Genomic DNA, 18,538 nt, shown 5'->3' on the forward strand with positions numbered 1-18,538 from the left:
TCTATGGAGCTTCAAGCACGGCTCTGAAATGGGTCGGTGCAGGTCATGACCTCGGCCGTGCAGGAGATGTCTGCTGCCTTGAACAGGATGACAGATACTGTCAACACGTCACTGATCTCCAGCAAAGGGCTCCCACCTTAGACCCATTGTCCCCAAACCCACAGGCAGTATCCAACACGCCGCCCCGTCTCCAGCTGAATCTGCCCGGCACAGGTACAGATGGGTCAGTCTTTCCCAGGACTCTCTGGAGCTCTGAAACCCAGAGGGTGGAGACCCTCCAATAATGTGCAGGTTAGGTGGATTGGCCATTCTAAATTGCCCTTAGTGTCCAAAAAGGTTAGGTTGGGTTATGGGGATAGGGTACAGGTGTGGGGCTTGAGTAGGGTGCTGTTTCCAAGGGCCGGTGCAGACTCGATGGGCTGAATGGCCTCCTTCTGCACTGTAAATTCTATGATTCTGTGACAAGCCTCTGGGCAGTGAGAGCAGGGATGTGAGCAGCCTGTCTCTACCTCTGCTGAAACCACACAGGGCAGCACGGTAGTATAGTGGTTAGCACAATTCCTTCACAGCTCCAGGGTCCCTGGTTCGATTCCCGGCTTGGATCACTGTCTGTGCGGAGTCTGCACGTTCTCCCCATGTGTGCGTAGGTTTTCTCCGGGAGCTCCGGTTTCCTCCCACAGTCCAAAGATGTGCAGGTTAGGTGGATTGGCCATGATAAATTGCCCTTAGTGTCCACAATTGCCCTGAGTGTTGGGTGGGGTTACTGGGTTATGGGGATAGGGTGGAGGTGTTGACCTTGGGTAGGGTGCTCTTTCCAAGAGCCGGTGCAGACTCAATGGGCCAAATGGCCTCCTGCACTGTAAATTCTATGATCCACCAAATAGAAGCAACAGGAAGGGTCTGGGCTCCAAATTGTAATTCACCAAGTGTCTGAAATGGGGATTTGACAAGATATGAAGTTTCTTTATTTAACAATGATGCACAAACTGTATTGACTGGAACCACTTCCAGCTCTTGTCCGTCCTTACATCCCGGGGCCAACTCAGCCTTTCACTGAGTTCATGCTGAATGTGAATCCAGGCTGGGGGCCATTGGGTGGATGTGCAATGGGAGGATGAGTGGGTGAAGGAATGTTCAGTGAACGGGGAGGGGGAGGGGGGTTGGTGCTGCTGGTGGGAAGTGTTCTTTCTGAAGGAGTCCCACCTGAAACAGAGACCATTCATTTCTCACTTTGAAATGATCGAGTTGCTGTCTTTCCCCATTTTTGTTCAGTTTTTCAATATTTATTTATTTAAATCTCGACTGAAACATATTCTGGTTGTGACCCTGAGATCCAGAGGATTTTAAATCTGTTAAAGTCAATCCCCATCGAGTGCACAGGAGGACTCAACTGGTCCGAACTTTTTATGTTATGAATAAACCCGGATCTTACAAGATGTTTATCGGGGGGTTTTCTCTGAGACCAGGGATGGTCAAACTCTATCCCAAAGTTCAGATATGGGACTTGAGCCTGGGCTATGAGGCCCACATACATGGAGCATCATTCCCAGATGTCCTTTATCCCTGACTTTAATCACATCCCAATTGGGGGCCATGCCGTCAGCTGGCTGTACTCTAAAGCTCTGGAATTTCATCCCTAAACCTCTCTACTTTTCCACTTCATTTTCCACCTTTAAAACTCTCCTAAAAACAAAACTCTCTGACCAAGACTTTGGTCCTCTGACCCAATTCGTCCTCATGTTCCTGTAAAACTGCTTGGGACATTTAATAATGTTTAAAATCGTGATGTAAATATAAGGTGTCATCGTTCAGTCAGACCTAATCTGATCACTGAGTGAGTGAGTTATTTGTTAGATTGAGAGTGAAGGAGTGGGATTGATTCACAGCCTGAGTCACCAGTTTCAGGACAGGAGGAGAGAGAATCTGGAGAGGGGAAAAGTATCAGGAGGAGACTGGAGACTGAATCTAGAACAATGAGCAGAGAGGGAGGGGTGTGTGTGGGACTGCGATTTATAGATTTGGGAGAATATACCATAGAAACTAGAATGGTCTGTTCTGAATTTCTATCCTGCATTTACACGGAAAATCTCTATAAACTCCTTTTACTGGGAGTTAGAGGGAGAGGATTTGCAGACAGAAAATTCAACGTCACAATCCTGACAAGATCTTTCAGAATGACTTATTCCATGTATCTGATTATGAAAGGAGAATGATTGATCTCTCTGTGGGGCAAGTTTTGAAATAATTTTGACTGAGAAAGCCTGGGACACACAGACACAAGGTCCAGCAGTGCATCTCGGATTCAAACATGAGGTGTGCAAACAGGTCTGGTTTAGCGTCAGACGTTACCAGGGAGAGGAATGGACCTGGTAGCTCGGGAATGAAAACAATGACTTTGGCTTTCCCAATATTTAATTGGAGGAAATGTCTGCACATCCACCACTGGATATCAGACAAACAGGCTGAGAATTTAACAGAAGTGGAGGTGAGGTAGAGCTGGGAGCTGTCAGTGTAAATGTGACAACTGACACTGTGTTCAGATGGTGTTATTATGGGAACATGTGGACGAGAAAGAAAAGGAGACAAGTCTGGACTGTGCGAGTGGGAAGGGAAGACATTACAAGTGATTCTCCAACTCTGATGGAGAAGAATGGAACCAGGAGAGAGCAGCCCCACCCAGCTGGGTGACAGTGGAGAGGTGACGGAGCAGGATGGTGTGGTCGACCTTGTCAAAGGCTGCAGACAGGCTGAGGACAGAGGGGAGAGTTTATCTTTGTCACAGTCACAGAGGATGGCATTTGTAACTTTGATAAGAGTTGTTTCAGCACGGTGACAGAGCAGAAACCTGATTGGAGGGATTCAAACATGGCATTCTGGGAAAAATGGACAGGGATTTGGGAGAGGAGAGGGGTGCTGGAGATGGGGCAGTAATTTGTAAGGATGGTGGAGTCAAGGGTTTGCTTTTTGACAAGGGTAGAATGACAGCAGAAGGAGAGGGACAGTACCTGATAGAGAAAAGATTCAACAAAGTCAGTGAACATGGGGAAGTTGGGTGATCAGTTTTGTGGGAATAGGGTCAATGGAGCAGGAGCTGGGTCTCATGGACAAGATGAGCTCTGAGAGGGCATGAGGGGAGATGGGAGAGAAACTAGAGAAAGATGTGGGTTCAGGGCTCGGGAAAGGATGAAATTTAGAGACAGTTTGGTCCAGTGGGCTCGTGGAAGGGAGGGAAGCAGCAGAAGCAGCTGATCGGATTTACTCAATCTCAGTCGCAAAGAAGCTCCACAAGCTCCTCACACTTCTTGTTGGAGCTGAGTATGGAAGAGACAGGGGAGAGCGAGAGAACTTCAAAAGGAACTAACTTGTGTCAGAGATATTAAAAAGTTCCAACACACTGCGTATTTTCCACAGATCTAATTTATTTGACTTTTAGCCTGAATATGAGTCCCTGTAAGTGGCTGCAGTTTATTTCCATCAGCAGAACCAGACCCCAATGAACACGGCTCAGTCCTGGGTGTGATTAACGGAAAATTCCAATCACTATAGTTATTTATGAACTCGCTGATGTCTCAGCAGGCTGGATGAGGTTGTTAAAGCGTTCCCACACTGGGAGCAGGTGAACAGCCTCTCCCCAGTGTGAACTCGCTGGTGGGTCAGCAGGTTGGATGACTGAGTGAATCCCTTCCCACACTGGGAGCAGGTGAACGGCCTCTCCCCAGTGTGAACGCGCTGGTGTCTCTGCAGGTTGGATAAATGAGAAAATCCTTTCCCACACTGACAACAGGTGAATGGCCTCTCCCCAGCGTGAACTCGCTGGTGGGTCAGCAGGTTGGATGACTGATTGAATCCCTTCCCACACTGGGAGCAGGTGAACGGCCTCTCCCCAGTGTGAACGCGCTGGTGTCTCTGCAGGTTGGATAAATGAGAAAATCCTTTCCCACACTGACAACAGGTGAATGGCCTCTCCCCAGCGTGAACTCGCTGGTGTCTCTTCAGGTTGGATAAATTACTGAATCCCACCCCACACTGAGAGCAGGTGAATGGCCCCTCCCCAGTGTGAATTAGCTGGTGTCTCTGCAGGGTGGATAACCGAGTAAATCCGTTCTCACATTGAGAGCAGGTGAATGGCTTCTCCCCAGTGTGCATTAGCTGGTGTCTCTGCAGGGTGGATAACTGAGTAAATCCCTTCCCACACTGAAAGCAGGTGAACGGCCTCTCCCCAGTGTGAATGCGTCGATGAATCTCCAGCTTCGATGGGACTCTGAATCCCTTCCCACAGTCCCCACATTTCCACCGTTTCTCCATGTTTTGGGTCTCCTCCTGTCTCTCCAGGTTCGATAATCAGTTCAGAATACGGGTAGGATCTCTCCTCGCTGTGAATGGTGTGATATTCTTTCAGGCTGTGTAACTGGTTAAAGCTCTTTCCACAGTCAGTTCACTGGAAAACTCTCACTCGGGTGTGTGTTGTGTGGGTCTCGGTGTTTTTTCAGTCACACTGATGTTTTAAATCTTTAGCTGACAGTTCGGGAAAACATTTCTTCTTCTAGATTCAAAGGCGGGAGATATTGAGGTTCCAGGGAAGGGAGTGACTATCAGATCGAGGCTTGACTATTGAGATTTCTGTCTGTAATTCCTTCTCATCTAATATCCTGTAAAAACAATTTACAAAATTCATCACTGTCAGTATAGGATAGAAACTCAGAACAGACAATTCTAGTTTCTATGTCACATTTTTTCCTCTTTTATTCCCTGAAAGCTGTTAATCTCCATCCCACACAATCTCCCTCCATTCTCACTCTGCTGTATCTAACATTCACCCTCTCTATTCTCCTGAAGGTGCTGATTCAAGCTGATTGACAAATCCAAGCTCACAGCTTCCTGACCAGGAGATCACAACAAATATGAGCTGCAGTTGGCCATTCGGCCCATCGAGCCTGCTGAACTATTCAATGGGATCATTGGCTGATCTACCACAGCACCGTTTTCCCACACTATCCATCATATCCCTCGACATCTTCAATACCTACAGGAGGGACAGAGAGAACCAAGTGGAGTGGCGTAGCAACAACAATCTCTCCCTAAATGTCAGCAAAACTAAGGAGCTGATCATTGACTTCAGGAAGCGAAGTATCGTACACATCCCTGTCAGCATCAATGGTGCGACGTGGAGATGGTTGACAGCTTCAAATTCCTAGGTGTGCACATCAACAATCTGTCCTGGTCCATCCACGTCGACCATACGACCAAGAAAGCACAACAGTGTCTATACTTTCTCAGGAAACTAAGGAAATTCAGCATGTCCACATTAACTCTTACCAACTTTTACAGATGCACCATAGAAAGCATCCTATCTGGCTGCATCACAGCCTGGTATGGCAACTGCTTGGTCCAAGATCGTAAGAACCTACAGAGAACTGCGAACACAGCCCAGACCATCACACAAACCTGCCTCCCATCCATTGACTCTGTTTACACCTCCCTCTGCCTTGGGAAAGTGGGCAGCATAATCAAAGACTCCTCCCATCCGGGTTATTCTCTCTTCCAGCTTCTCCCATCAGAGAAAAGTCTGAGAACACGCTCTAACAGGGTCAACAACAGTTTCTTCCCCGCTGTTACCAGACTCCTGAATGATCCTCTTATGGACTGAACTGATCTCTTCACACATCTTCTCTACTGAGTAGTAATGCACTCTGTATGCTCACCCCTTGCCTGTGCATTTATGTAGGTCCTATGTTTTTTTTTCACGTATGGAACGATCTTTATGGACTGTACGCAGAACAATGCTTTTCACTGTACCCCGGTACATGTGACAATAAATAAAATAAATCAATCAATAATCTCTCATCGTAACCTAACCCCCGTAGTCCAGGTATCGTGGCGTATCGTTTTAGTAAACGTATATTGCACTCCCTCCAAGGCCACAATATCCTCCAGAAGGTGTGGTGCCCAGAATTGCTCACAGTTCTCCAAGTGGGGTCTTACCAGGGTTTTGTATAACTGCAGCATAACCTCTGTGACTTTATACTCCAATCCTCTGGATATAAATGCTAGCATTCCTTTTTGATTATTTTCTGCACTTGTTCGGGGCATTTTAAGGATCAGTGCACCTTCGACATCCACTGTACTCAATATCTTTCCATTTAGAAAGTCCTCTGTTTTATTATTTTTTGGTTCAAAACGGATAACCTCACACTTGATTATATTGAACTCCACCTGCCACAAATTTGCCCATTCACCTGGTCTGTCAATATCTCCGTGCAATTTTATGCCATCGTCTGGGCTGTCAACAATGCCACTTAACATTGTATCAACAGCAACAGTGAAGAGGCCTTTCGCCCATCAAGTCTGCACGAGTCAGAATCCAGGAGGGAGATTGAGAACCTAGTGGAGTGGTGTAGCGACAACAATCTCTCTCAATGCCAGCAAAACTAAAGAGCTGGTCATTGACTTCAGGAAGCAAAGTACTGCACACACCCCTGTCAGCATCAACGGGGCCGAGGTGGAGATGGTTAGCAGTTTCAAATTCCTAGGGGTGCACATCTCCAAAAATCATCCTGGTCCACCCACATCGACGCTACCACCAAGAAAGCACAGCAGCGCCTATATTTCCTCAAGAAACTAAGGAAATTCGGCATGTCCACATTAACTCATACCAACTTTTACAGATCCTATCTGGCTGCATCACAGTTTGGTATGGCAACTTTTGGGTCCAAGACCATAAGAAACTTCAGAGTCGTGAACACAGCCCAGTCCATCACACAAAGCTGCCTCCCATCCATTGACTCCATCTACACCTCCCGCTGCCTGGGGAAAGTGGGCAGTATAATCAAAGACCCCTGCCACCCGGCTTACTCAATCTTCCAACTTCTTCCATCGGGCAGGAGATACAAAGGTCTGAGAACACGCACGAACAGACTCAAAAACAGCTTCTTCCCCACTGTCACCAGACTCCTAAATGACCCTCTTATGGACTGACCAGATTAACTACACCCCCTGTACGCTTCACCCGATGCCGGTGTTTATGTAGTTACATTGGGAGCTCTTCCGGGGCAGGTGTGACCTGTATAAGATGGACGGGTTACATCTAAACCGGAGAGGCATAAATATCCTGGCCGCAAGGTTTGCTAGTGTCACACGGGAGGGTTTAAACTAGTATGGCAGGGGGGTGGGCATGGGAGCAATAGGTCAGAAGGTGAGAGCATTGAGGGAGAACTAGGGAATAGGGACAGTGTGGCTCTGAGGCAGAGCAGACGGGGAGAAGTTGCTGAACACAGCGGGTCTGGTGGCCTGAAGTGCATATGTTTTAATGCAAGGAGCATTACGGGTAAGGCAGATGAACTTAGAGCTTGGATTAGTACTTGGAACTATGATGTTGTTGCCATTACAGAGCCCTGGTTGAGGGAAGGGCAGGATTGGCAGCTAAACGTTCCAGGATTTAGATGTTTCAGGCAGGATAGAGGGGGATGTAAAAGGGGAGGCGGAGTTGCGCTACTTGTTCGGGAGAATATCACAGCTATACTGCGAGAGGACACCTCAGAGGGCAGTGAGGCTATATGGGTAGAGATCAGGAATAAGAAGGGTGCAGTCACAATGTTGGGGGTATACTACAGGCCTCCCAACAGCCAGCGGGAGATAGAGGAGCAGATAGGTAGACAGATTTTGGAAAAGAGTAAAAACAACAGGGTTGTGGTGATGGGAGACTTCAACTTCCCCAATATTGACTGGGACTCACTTAGTGCCAGGGGCTTAGACGGGGCGGAGTTTGTAAGGAGCATCCAGGAGGGCTTCTTAAAACAATATGTAAACAGTCCAACTAGGGAAGGGGCGGTACTGGACCTGGTATTGGGAAATGAGCCCGGCCAGGTGGTAGATGTTTCAGTAGGGGAGCATTTCGGTAACAGTGACCACAATTCAGTAAGTTTTAAAGTACTGGTGGACAAGGATAAGAGTGGTCCGAGGATGAATGTGCTAAATTGGGGGAAGGCTAATTATAACAATATTAGACGGGAACTGAAGAACATAGATTGGGGGCGGATGTTTGAGGGCAAATCAACATCTGACATGTGGGAGGCTTTCAAGTATCAGTTGAAAGGAATACAGGACCGGCATGTTCCTGTGAGGAAGAAAGATAAATACGGCAATTTTCGGGAACCTTGGATGACGAGTGATATTGTAGGCCTCGTCAAAAAGAAAAAGGAGGCATTTGTCAGGGCTAAAAGGCTGGGAACAGACGAATCCTGTTTGGCATATAAGGAAAGTAGGAAGGAACTTAAGCAAGGAGTCAGGAGGGCTAGAAGGGGTCACGAAAAGTCATTGGCAAATAGGGTTAAGGAAAATCCCAAGGCTTTTTCCACGTACATAAAAAGCAAGAGGGTAGCCAGGGAAAGGGTTGGCCCACTGAAGGATAGGCAAGGGAATCTACGTGTGGAGCCAGAGGAAATGGGCGAGGTACTAAATGAATACTTTGCATCAGTATTCACCAAAGAGAAGGAATTGGTAGATGTTGAGTCTGGAGAAGGGGGTGTAGATAGCCTGGGTCACATTGTGATCCAAAAAGACGAGGTGTTGGGTGTCTTAAAAAATATTGAGGTAGATAAGTCCCCAGGGCCTGATGGGATCTACCCCAGAATACTGAAGGAGGCTGGAGAGGAAATTGCTGAGGCCTTGACAGAAATCTTTGGATCCTCGCTGTCTTCAGGGGATGTCCCGGAGGACTGGAGAATAGCCAATGTTGTTCCTCTGTTTAAGAAGGGTAGCAAGGATAATCCCGGGAACTACAGGCCGGTGAGCCTTACTTCAGTGGTAGGGAAATTACTGGAGAGAATTCTTCGAGACAGGATCTACTCCCATTTGGAAGCAAATGGACGTATTAGTGAGAGGCAGCACGGTTTTGTGAAGGGGAGGTCGTGTCTCACTAACTTGATAGAGTTTTTCGAGGAGGTCACGAAGATGATTGATGCAGGTAGGGCAGTAGATGTTGTCTATATGGACTTCAGTAAGGCCTTTGACAAGGTCCCTCATGGTAGACTAGTACAAAAGGTGAAGTCACACGAGATCAGGGGTGAACTGGCAAGGTGGATACAGAACTGGCTAGGCCATAGAAGGCAGAGGGTAGCAATGGAGGATTGCTTTTCTAATTGGAGGGCTGTGACCAGTGGTGTTCCACAGGGATCAGTGCTGGGACCTTTGCTCTTTGTAGTATATATAAATGATTTGGAGGAAAATGTAACTGGTCTGATTAGTAAGTTTGCAGACGACACAAAGGTTGGTGGAATTGCGGATAGCGATGAGGACTGTCTGAGGATACAGCAGGATTTAGATTGTCTGGAGACTTGGGCGGAGAGATGGCAGATGGAGTTTAATCCGGACAAATGTGAGGTAATGCATTTTGGAAGGTCTAATGCAGGTAGGGAATATACAGTGAATGGTAGAACCCTCAAGAGTATTGAAAGTCAAAGAGATCTAGGAGTACAGCTCCACAGGTCATTGAAAGGGGCAACACAGGTGGAGAAAGTAGTCAAGAAGGCATACGGCATGCTTGCCTTCATTGGCCGGGGCATTGAGTATAAGAATTGGCAAGTCATGTTGCAGCTGTATAGAACCTTAGTTAGGCCACACTTGGAGTATAGTGTTCAATTCTGGTCGCCACACTACCAGAAGGATGTGGAGGCTTTAGAGAGGGTGCAGAAGAGATTTACCAGAATGTTGCCTGGTATGGAGGGCATAAGCTATGAGGAGCGATTGAATAAACTCGGTTTGTTCTCACTGGAACGAAGGAGGTTGAGGGGCGACCTGATAGAGGTATACAAAATTATGAGGGGCATAGACAGAGTGGATAGTCAGAGGCTTTTCCCCAGGGTAGAGGGGTCAATTACTAGGGGGCATAGGTTTAAGGTGAGAGGGGCAAGGTTTAGAGTAGATGTACGAGGCAAGTTTTTTACGCAGAGGGTAGTGGGTGCCTGGAACTCGCTACCGGAGGAGGTAGTGGAAGCAGGGACGATAGGGACATTTAAGGGGCATCTTGACAAATATATGAATAGGATGGGAATAGAAGGATACGGACCCAGGAAGTGTAGAAGATTGTAGTTGAGTCGGGCAGTATGGTCGGCACGGGCTTGGAGGGCCGAAGGGCCTGTTCCTGTGCTGTACATTTCTTTGTTCTTTGTTGTACATTGTGTACCTTGTGTTGCCCTATTATATATTTTCTTTTATTTCCTTTTCTTTTCATGTACTTACTGATCTGTTGAGTTGCTCGCAAAAAAATACTTTTCACTGTACCTCGGTACACGTGACAATAAACAAATCCAATCCAATACTGACACACGAAAAACACCTGACCTACCGACCTAACCCCATTTGCCAGCAGTTGATCCATAGCCTTGAATGTTATGACGTGCCAGTCTTCATCCAGGTTCTTTTTAAAGGATGTGAGGCAACCCGCCTCTACCACCCTCCCAGGCAGTGCATTCCAGATTGTCACCACCCTCTGGATGAAAAGGTTTTTCCTCAAAACCCCCCTAAACCCCCTGCCCCTCACCATGAACTTGTGTCCACTTGTGACTGACCCTTCAACTGAGGGGAACAGCTGCTCCCTACCCACCCTGTCCATGGCCCTCATAATCTTGTGCACCTCGATCAGGTCGCCTTTCAGTCTTCTCTGCTCCAATGAAAATAACCCACGCCTATCCAACCTCGCTTCATAACTTAAATGTTCCATCCCAGGCAACATCCTGGTGAATCGCCTCTTGACCCCCTCCAGTGCAATCACATCCTTCCTGTAATGTGGCGACCAGAACTGCACACAGTACACTAGCTAATAATAATAATGATAATCTTTATTAGTGTAGCAAGTAGGCTTACATTAACCCTGCAATGAAGTTCCTGTGAAAATCTCCTCGTCACCACAGTCCGGCGCCTGTTCGGGGACACAGAGAGAGAATTCAGAATGTCCAATTCACCTAACAAGAAGCCGTTCCCCATTTAGAAAATAGTCGCCTCGATTATTTCTTCCAAAGTGCATAACCTCACACTTTTCCATATTCTAATACATCTGCCACATCTTTGCTCACTCTCCTAACCTGTCCAAGTCCTTCTGCAGCCTTCCCGTTTCTTCAACACTACCTGTCCCTCTACACATCTTTCTATCATCTGCAAGCTTAGCAACAGTGCCCTCTGTTCCTTCTTCCAGATCGTTAATGTATTGAATAGTTGTGGTCTCAACACTGACCCCTGTGGAACACCAATAGTCCCCGGCTGCCATCCTGAAATAGACCCCTTTATCTCCGCCTGTCAACTAATCCTCTAACCATTCCAGTACCTTGTCCCGAACACCATGGGCTCTTATCTTATTTAGCAGCCTGTTGTGCGGCACCTTGTCAAAGGCCTTCTGGAAACCCAAATGGATCATATCCACTGGCTCTCCTTTGCCTAACTTCCTTTTTACCTCCTCAAAGAATTCCAACAGATTTGTCAGGCATGACCTCCCCTTGATGAAGCCGTGCTGACTCAGTCCTATTTCACAATGCACTTCCAAGAACTCCGTAATAATGGACTCTAAAATCTTATCAACAACCAAAGTCAGACTAACCGGCTGATAATTTCCCATCTTCTATCTCTTTCCTTTCTTAAACTGGGGTGTGACATTACTCATTTCCCTGTCCCCTGGGAGCCCCTTGACTCCAGTGAATCCTGAAGGATCACCACCAATGGCTCCACAACCTCCGCAGTTATCTCCTTCGGTACACTGGAGTGTAGTCCATCCGGTCTGGGTGATTTATCCAACTTCAGACCTTTCAGCTTCCCCAGCGCCTTCTCCTGAGCGATGGCCACTACACTCACCTCTGCCCCAGACTTTCTTTCCCCCACTCCCAGTTTTCTCTTTCCCTCCCCTCTGTTGGATCGCCCTCCTTGTCCCTCGATTTGGAGCATCTTGTGAAGGCACTGCTGGGAGTACTGCTCCAGTGCTTTTGAGGTGCCTGCTCTAGGTTTTCCAAGTTTCTGAAGCCGTTTGAGGGTAGAAAGAGTGACGGATAGCCAACACCTCATGGAAAGCAATGGCATGCACGGTTTCATCAGCGCTGCCAATACAATTGATGACCTAAGCAGTCAATGGCCCCACCCCACTGAGAGCAAAGTGTGGAGGGGAACTCATCAAGGACAGAGTGTCAGTCAGTGCTCACTGGAGGGAACATTCTGAAGAACCCCTCGACCGAGACTCTGTATTTGGCTTTAACGTCCTCAAGTCCATTCCACAGTATCCTGTCCGGCCCAGTCCCCGTGGTACCCCGATCTGGAGCGGAGTGAAAAAGCCATTCAACAGCTGAAAAACACCACGGCCTCTGGAGCAGAATGAATTCCTGCTGAAATTCTGAAGCATGGCGGGGTTACACTCCTCGCATAGCTACACAATCTCATATTCTTCACCTGGGAAGAAGGATGCATGCCGGGGATCTCAGTGACACTGTGACTATATTCAAGAGAGACAAGTCTGATTGTGGTAACTGCACAGGCGACTCCCTGCTGTCTGCCACAGAGAAGATCATTGCCAGGATCCTCCTCAATGATCTCCTCTTCGTGGCCAAAGAGCTCCTTCCAGAGTCACAGTTAGGTTATCTCCCTTCACGAGGCACCAAAGACATGATCGACACTATTTGACAAACACAAGAAAAATATACGAAACAGCAGCAATCGCAGTTCTTTGTCTTTTCTGACCTCACAAAAATGCTTTACGCCGTCAAAGTGATGTTTTTTTCAGTATGTTCTTCAAATTTTGCTGTCCTCAGAAATTGGCCACCATCCTCCGCCTGCACAATGAGGACACACAATCCATGATCCTCATCAATGGAAATACCCCAGACACTATCTCAGTGAAGACTGGGATCAGACAAGGATGTGTCACTGCACCAACCCTCTTCCCCTTCACTGTAACCCAGTTGTTAGCACTGTTGCTTCACATCACCAGGGACTTGGGTTTGATTCCCACTTAGGTCACTGTGCAGAGTCTGCACGTTCTCCCCATGTCTGCGTGGGTCTCCCACAAGTCCCGAAAGACGTGAGGTGATTTGTAAGTTGAACTGGACATTCTGAATTTTCCTCCAATTTACCCAAACAGGTGCCGGAGTGTGGCAACTAGGGGATTTTCACAGTAACTTCATTGCAGTTTTAATATAAGCTTACTTGTGACAATAATAAAGATTGTTATTATGGTGTTCATAAACTCCAACCTTGTTATAAGAAATTAAATTCTGAATAAAAATCAAGAGAAATCAATTTGTGTTCGTCATAGTTAATCACTGCAGTGTTAATGTAAGCCTACTCATGACGCAAATAAAAATTATGATCTCACCTCCGGCAAATTACCCGCAGGTCTGGAGATAATCGACAGGACAGGAAACCGACACCACCTTCAAAACAAAACCAGAATCAGTTTGCAGATGCCGGATCTGTTTTTCAATCCATCCATCTCCCTTGATTCTATAACCATTAATACTCTTGTCTCACAACTTCAATCAATCTCAGTTTTTATAGTTTCTATTGACAGAATCTGAACAGAATTCCAGATTTCACTATATTTTCTGTGAAGTGATTTCTGACATTGCTCCTGAACAGCCCAGTCTCAGTTAAACAAATAAATATCACTGATTTGGACATTTAAATGGTGACAATTGCTTTACTCTTAACTGGTTATGTAACAGTATTTCAAAAACATAATAATTTGAGTAAAACTCTGCGGAAGCTGGAAATGTGAAGTGAAAACAGAAAGTTGTGGAAATCCTCAGCAGGTTTGGCAGCTTCTGTGAAGAGAGAGAAAGAGAGTTAACATTTCCAAACCAATCTGATTCTTCTTCAGAACTGAGTGTTTGCAGCATTGTGATTTCATTTGGCAAACATACTGAATGTGAACTTTGTGGTTCTTACAGATATCTGGCTGTAAATCTGATTTCAGACCTTCCTCTGAACACTTTTCAACCTCAGCTCCAGCTCATTGTCCTGCACTAAAGACCCGGATAGAAATTCACCGCCACAAAATGGCGGCGGCCGCCGGGTGCCCCGGGTGTTGTCACCGGGCAGGAAGTCCCGCCCACTCCTTCTTCCCTAACCAAGATGGCCGCCCCAGCGCTCTGCTCCAAGAACAAAAGACCCGCTTTCCACTCCCAAGATGGCGGCGATCGTCGGTTTCCCCGGGGCCTGCCAGTGAGGAGGAAGCCCCGTCCACTCCCTCTTCCCATACAAGATGGCCGTCCAAGCGATCCGCTCCAAGAACAAAAGACCTGACTCTCTTACCCAAGATGGCGGCCTGTAAATTCAGTGAAAATCCACACCCGGATTGCTCTCCTCCTATTGGTCAGCAGCCACCGTCAATCACCCCCCAGCCAGTGTGAGCTGGAGCATGCGCAGTGCGGACATGAAGATGGACTCAGGCGGGTGAGTGGAGGCCCCAAACCCCCAATAAGACCCATTGGTTTTATTGTCAGTCTGCAGACAGGAGCTGGAGAACTGAACCCAGGCAGAGGAGAGGGAGGGAGAAAACTGGGAGTGGAGGAAAAATGGTGAGATGGGTTTGGATTTCAGCCCAGGGAGGAGGGAGAGTGTGTGGGACAGGGTTTTACAACTTTGGGGGAACAAGAGAGGAAAAAATGTTCCAGAGAAACGAGAATTGCCTGTTCAGAATTTCTATCCTGGACTGACAGTGATGACTTTTGTAAACTCCTTTTACAGGATATTCGAAGCGGAAGATTGGCCGACAGAAAACTCAACCAATCATCAAAATCTGACAGTCACTCAATTCTTTAGAACCTGACTATCACAGTCTTTGAATGTGGAAGGAGTAATGTTTGTCTGTTCAGTTTGTGGGAAAAGATTTCAAATATCAGTGTGACTGAAAAAGCACCGAGACCCACACAGACAGTGAATGTTCCAGTGAACTGATGTGGGAAGAGCTTTAACCAACTATGTAGGCAGAAAAACCATCACATCATTCACAGTGGGGAGAAACATACACTTGTTGTGTGTCTGGATGAGAGTTCAACTTGTCATTCAACCTGGAGAGACACAAGGACACCGGCACCATGGAGAAACCGTGGAAATGTGGGGACTGTTGGAAGGGATTCAGTTACCCTTCTGAACTGGAAATGCATCGACGCAGTCACACTGGGGAGAGGCCATTCACCTGCTCCACCTGTGGGAAGGGATTCACTCAGTCATCCAGCCTGCTGACACACCAGTATGTTCACACTGATCAGACACCTTTCAAATGTTGTGACTGTGAGAAGAAATTTAAAAGCAAAAAGTATCTGTTGAGACACCAACACATTCACAGTGAGGAGAAGCCATTCACCTGCTCCTTGTGTGGAAAGGGATTCACTGCTACATCTAACCTGCAGAAACACCAGCGAGTTCACACTGATAAAAGACCTTTTAAATGTCCAGACTGTGGGAAGTGCTTTAAAACGTCCGGGGAAGTGACCTGTCATCAACGTGTTCACACTGACGAGAGACCATTCAGATGCTCTCACTGCGGGACTGGCTTCAGGCGATCATCTGAACTTGCTGTACATCAGAGAATTCACACTGGGGAGAGACCATTTACCTGCTGTGTGTGTGGGAAGGGATTCATTCAGTCTTATCACCTACTGAAACACCAACAAATTCACTCTGATATAAAACCTTTTAAATGTTTTGACTGTGAGCAGAGCTTTCGAAGCAGCGATGGCCTAGTGATGCACCAGCGAATTCACACTGGGGAGAGGCCATTCACCTGCTCTGTGTGTGGGAAGGGATTCACTCAGTCATACAACCTGCTGAAACACCAACAAATTCACTCTGATATATAAGACCATAAGACATAGGAGCGTAAGTAAGGCCATTCGGCCCATCGAGTCCACTCCACCATTCAATCATGGCTGATTTCAACTCCATTTACTCGCTCTCTCTCCATAGCCCTTAATTCCTCGAGAAACCTTTTAAATGTTTTGCCTGTGAACAGAGCTTTAGAAGCAGCAATGAGCTGATGATTCACCAGCGAGTTCACGCTGGAGAGAGATTGTTCACCTGCCCCGAGTGCGGGAATAGATTCACTGACTTACAACTTATGCTGAGACACCAGCGACTTCATGAGTCTGTCCAGGGATTGGATTCGGCTGTTTTTGCTGCTGTCAATCAGATCCAGGACTGAATGTGTGGGTTAACCCTGAGGTGTGTAAGAAACATGCCCCAGTCACTCTCTTCCATGGTTCAGAGCTCCGAGATACAGACAGAAGGCTCCTTTACAACTGTGTTTAGAGTCAACAAGATTAATTCCCGTACCAGCCTCCCCGAACAGGTGCCGGAATGTGGCGACTAGGGGCTTTTCACAGTAACTTCATTGAAGCCTACTTGTGACAATAAGTGATTTTTATTTCATTTCGTGATGAATGCTGGAAACTGCAAGATTTTAGTCCAGGAGTCAAGAGTTTACCCAAAAACGGGATCCAAGTTATTGGTAATTTTAAAGCAATTTATGAAAAAGCAACAGTTTAGATTTGGTACACCAGCTAAATCGGCAGGAAATACATGTGACCCACAACATGTGAGAATGGATTACTGGTCTCCGATCAGGGGGATGCTGATCTCCAAGGCTGGAGGTGACAGTCTTCTCGGAATGGTTTACCGATCCCGGATCTGACACTCGGACAGATGGAGCTGATCTCCGAGGCCGGAGGTGACGGTCTCCTCGGTATAGTTTACCGATCCCGGATCAATCACTCGGACAGATGGAGCTGATCTCTGCGGCTGGAGGTGACAGTCTCCTCGGAATGGTTTACTGATCCCGGATCAGACACTCGGACAGATGGAGCCGATCTCCGGGGCTGGAGGTGACAGTCTCCTCGGAATGGTTTACTGGTCCCGGATCAGACACTCGGACAGATGGAGCTGATCTCTGGGGCTGGAGGTGACAGTCTCCTTGGAATGGTTTATTGATCCCGGATCAGACACTCGGACAGATGAAGCTGATCTCCGGGGCTGGAGTCTCTTGTGTTCTCCTTCCTGTGCAGCTGTACAGAACGCTGGTACGGCCGCATTTGGAGTATTGCGTACAGTTCTGGTCACCGCATTATAGGAAGGACGTGGAGGCTTTGGAGCGGGTGCAGAGGAGATTTACCAGGATGTTGCCTGGTATGGAGGGAAAATCTTATGAGGAAAGGCTGATGGACTTGAGGTTGTTTTCGTTGGAGAGAAGAAGGTTAAGAGGAGACTTAATAGAGGCATACAAAATGATCAGGGGGTTGGATAGGGTGGACAGTGAGAGCCTTCTCCCGCGGATGGATATGGCTGGCACGAGGGGACATAACTTTAAACTGAGGGGTAATAGATATAGGACAGAGGTCAGAGGTAGGTTCTTTACGCAAAGAGTAGTGAGGCCGTGGAATGCCCTACCTGCTACAGTAGTGAACTCGCCAACATTGAGGGCATTTAAAAGTTTATTGGATAAACATATGGATAATAATGGCATAGTGTAGGTTAGATGGCTTTTGTTTCGGTGCAACATCGTGGGCCGAAGGGCCTGTACTGCGCTGTATTGTTCTATGTTCTATGTCCTCTGGATCCAGTCAGAGTGTTTGGTGTTAGTCTGAATCCAGCACCGATCACTTTGAAAATCTTTCCTGTCCAAAGTGATTTTCCTGTCGAACCGTTTTAACCTTTACTCAGACAGTTGGTTTATATTTGGGTCGTCAGATCCAACCTTCTCCAGTTTAGAAATCTGGTTTCAGGGTTTGTGACAGAGAGAACAGGCCTGTGCTGTGTGTGTCACCCAGCAAGCTGCTGTGGAAGCTTTGTTACTGAGAGCCAGAGAGAGCTCATTCTATTCACAGTCAATGAATTTCTGACATTTAAGAACATTATTAGATGGTGAATTTCTTTACAAAATGTGCTGTCCAATCAGAGATGATGCAAAGCTGTGACTTGTTCCTGACTGAAGGTGAAGTTTCCAGCTGAGAATCTTCGGTCTGAAGTTTCCGAGTGTTTTTGTGACATTCCTGAGTTTTCCAATGTGAGGCAGTGACAACAACAACTGGCATTTACCCATCAACAGGTTAAAATGTCGGAGACCCTTCACAGAGGGTCAGAAGCTGGGTGGAAAAGGTAAGGAGACCGGTTTAGCGAGGGGTTTCCAGCCCTCAGGACCTCGGTAGGTGAAGGTGCCTCTGCCAATGGTGGAGTGAAGCAAGTCGAGGAGCTGAAGGGGGTGAGGATTTTTTTTGTGATTGTTTTATGGGATGTGGACGTCACTGGAAAGGCCGGGTTTAGTTACCCATCCCTAATTGCCCATCAACTGAGTGGCCAGCTCAGCACTAGAGTTAACCATATTGCTGTGGGTCTGGAGTCACATGTAGGCCAGACCAGGTAAGGAGGGCAGATTTACTTCAGTTCACTGAAGGGCATGAGTGAACCAGATGGGTTTTTCCAACAATCGATGATAGTTGTCACGGCCGCTGAGACTAACTTTAGAATTCCAGGTTTATTAATTGGATTTGGGATTTGAATCCGTGTCTCCAGA

The 18,538-nt window shown here is 47.1% G+C and overlaps 1 protein-coding gene across 22 annotated transcripts in view; it reads right to left on the reverse strand.

Annotated features, from left to right (window-relative positions):
* The window catches only part of LOC140418722 (uncharacterized), a 402,445-nt gene extending 388,430 nt beyond the window's left edge, over positions 1 to 14,015 (reverse strand). For 11 of the 22 annotated variants that reach the window (XR_011945286.1, XR_011945275.1, XR_011945284.1 and 8 more), the window contains exons 1-2: positions 13,918 to 14,013; positions 13,346 to 13,403 (exon numbers count right to left, since the gene is read on the reverse strand). The gene's annotated coding sequence lies outside the window, so the exon portion shown is untranslated. Of the gene's footprint in view, positions 1 to 3,399; positions 4,650 to 12,711; positions 12,804 to 13,345; positions 13,404 to 13,649; positions 13,794 to 13,917 lie in introns of those variants that run through there. The other 11 variants (XR_011945294.1, XR_011945287.1, XR_011945272.1 and 8 more) reach the window with 5 other exon arrangements.
* Between the last annotated feature and the right edge of the window lie 4,523 nt (positions 14,016 to 18,538).

The sequence above is a fragment of the Scyliorhinus torazame genome, chromosome 5 (genome assembly GCF_047496885.1).
Source record: "Scyliorhinus torazame isolate Kashiwa2021f chromosome 5, sScyTor2.1, whole genome shotgun sequence".
NCBI lineage: Eukaryota > Metazoa > Chordata > Chondrichthyes > Carcharhiniformes > Scyliorhinidae > Scyliorhinus > Scyliorhinus torazame.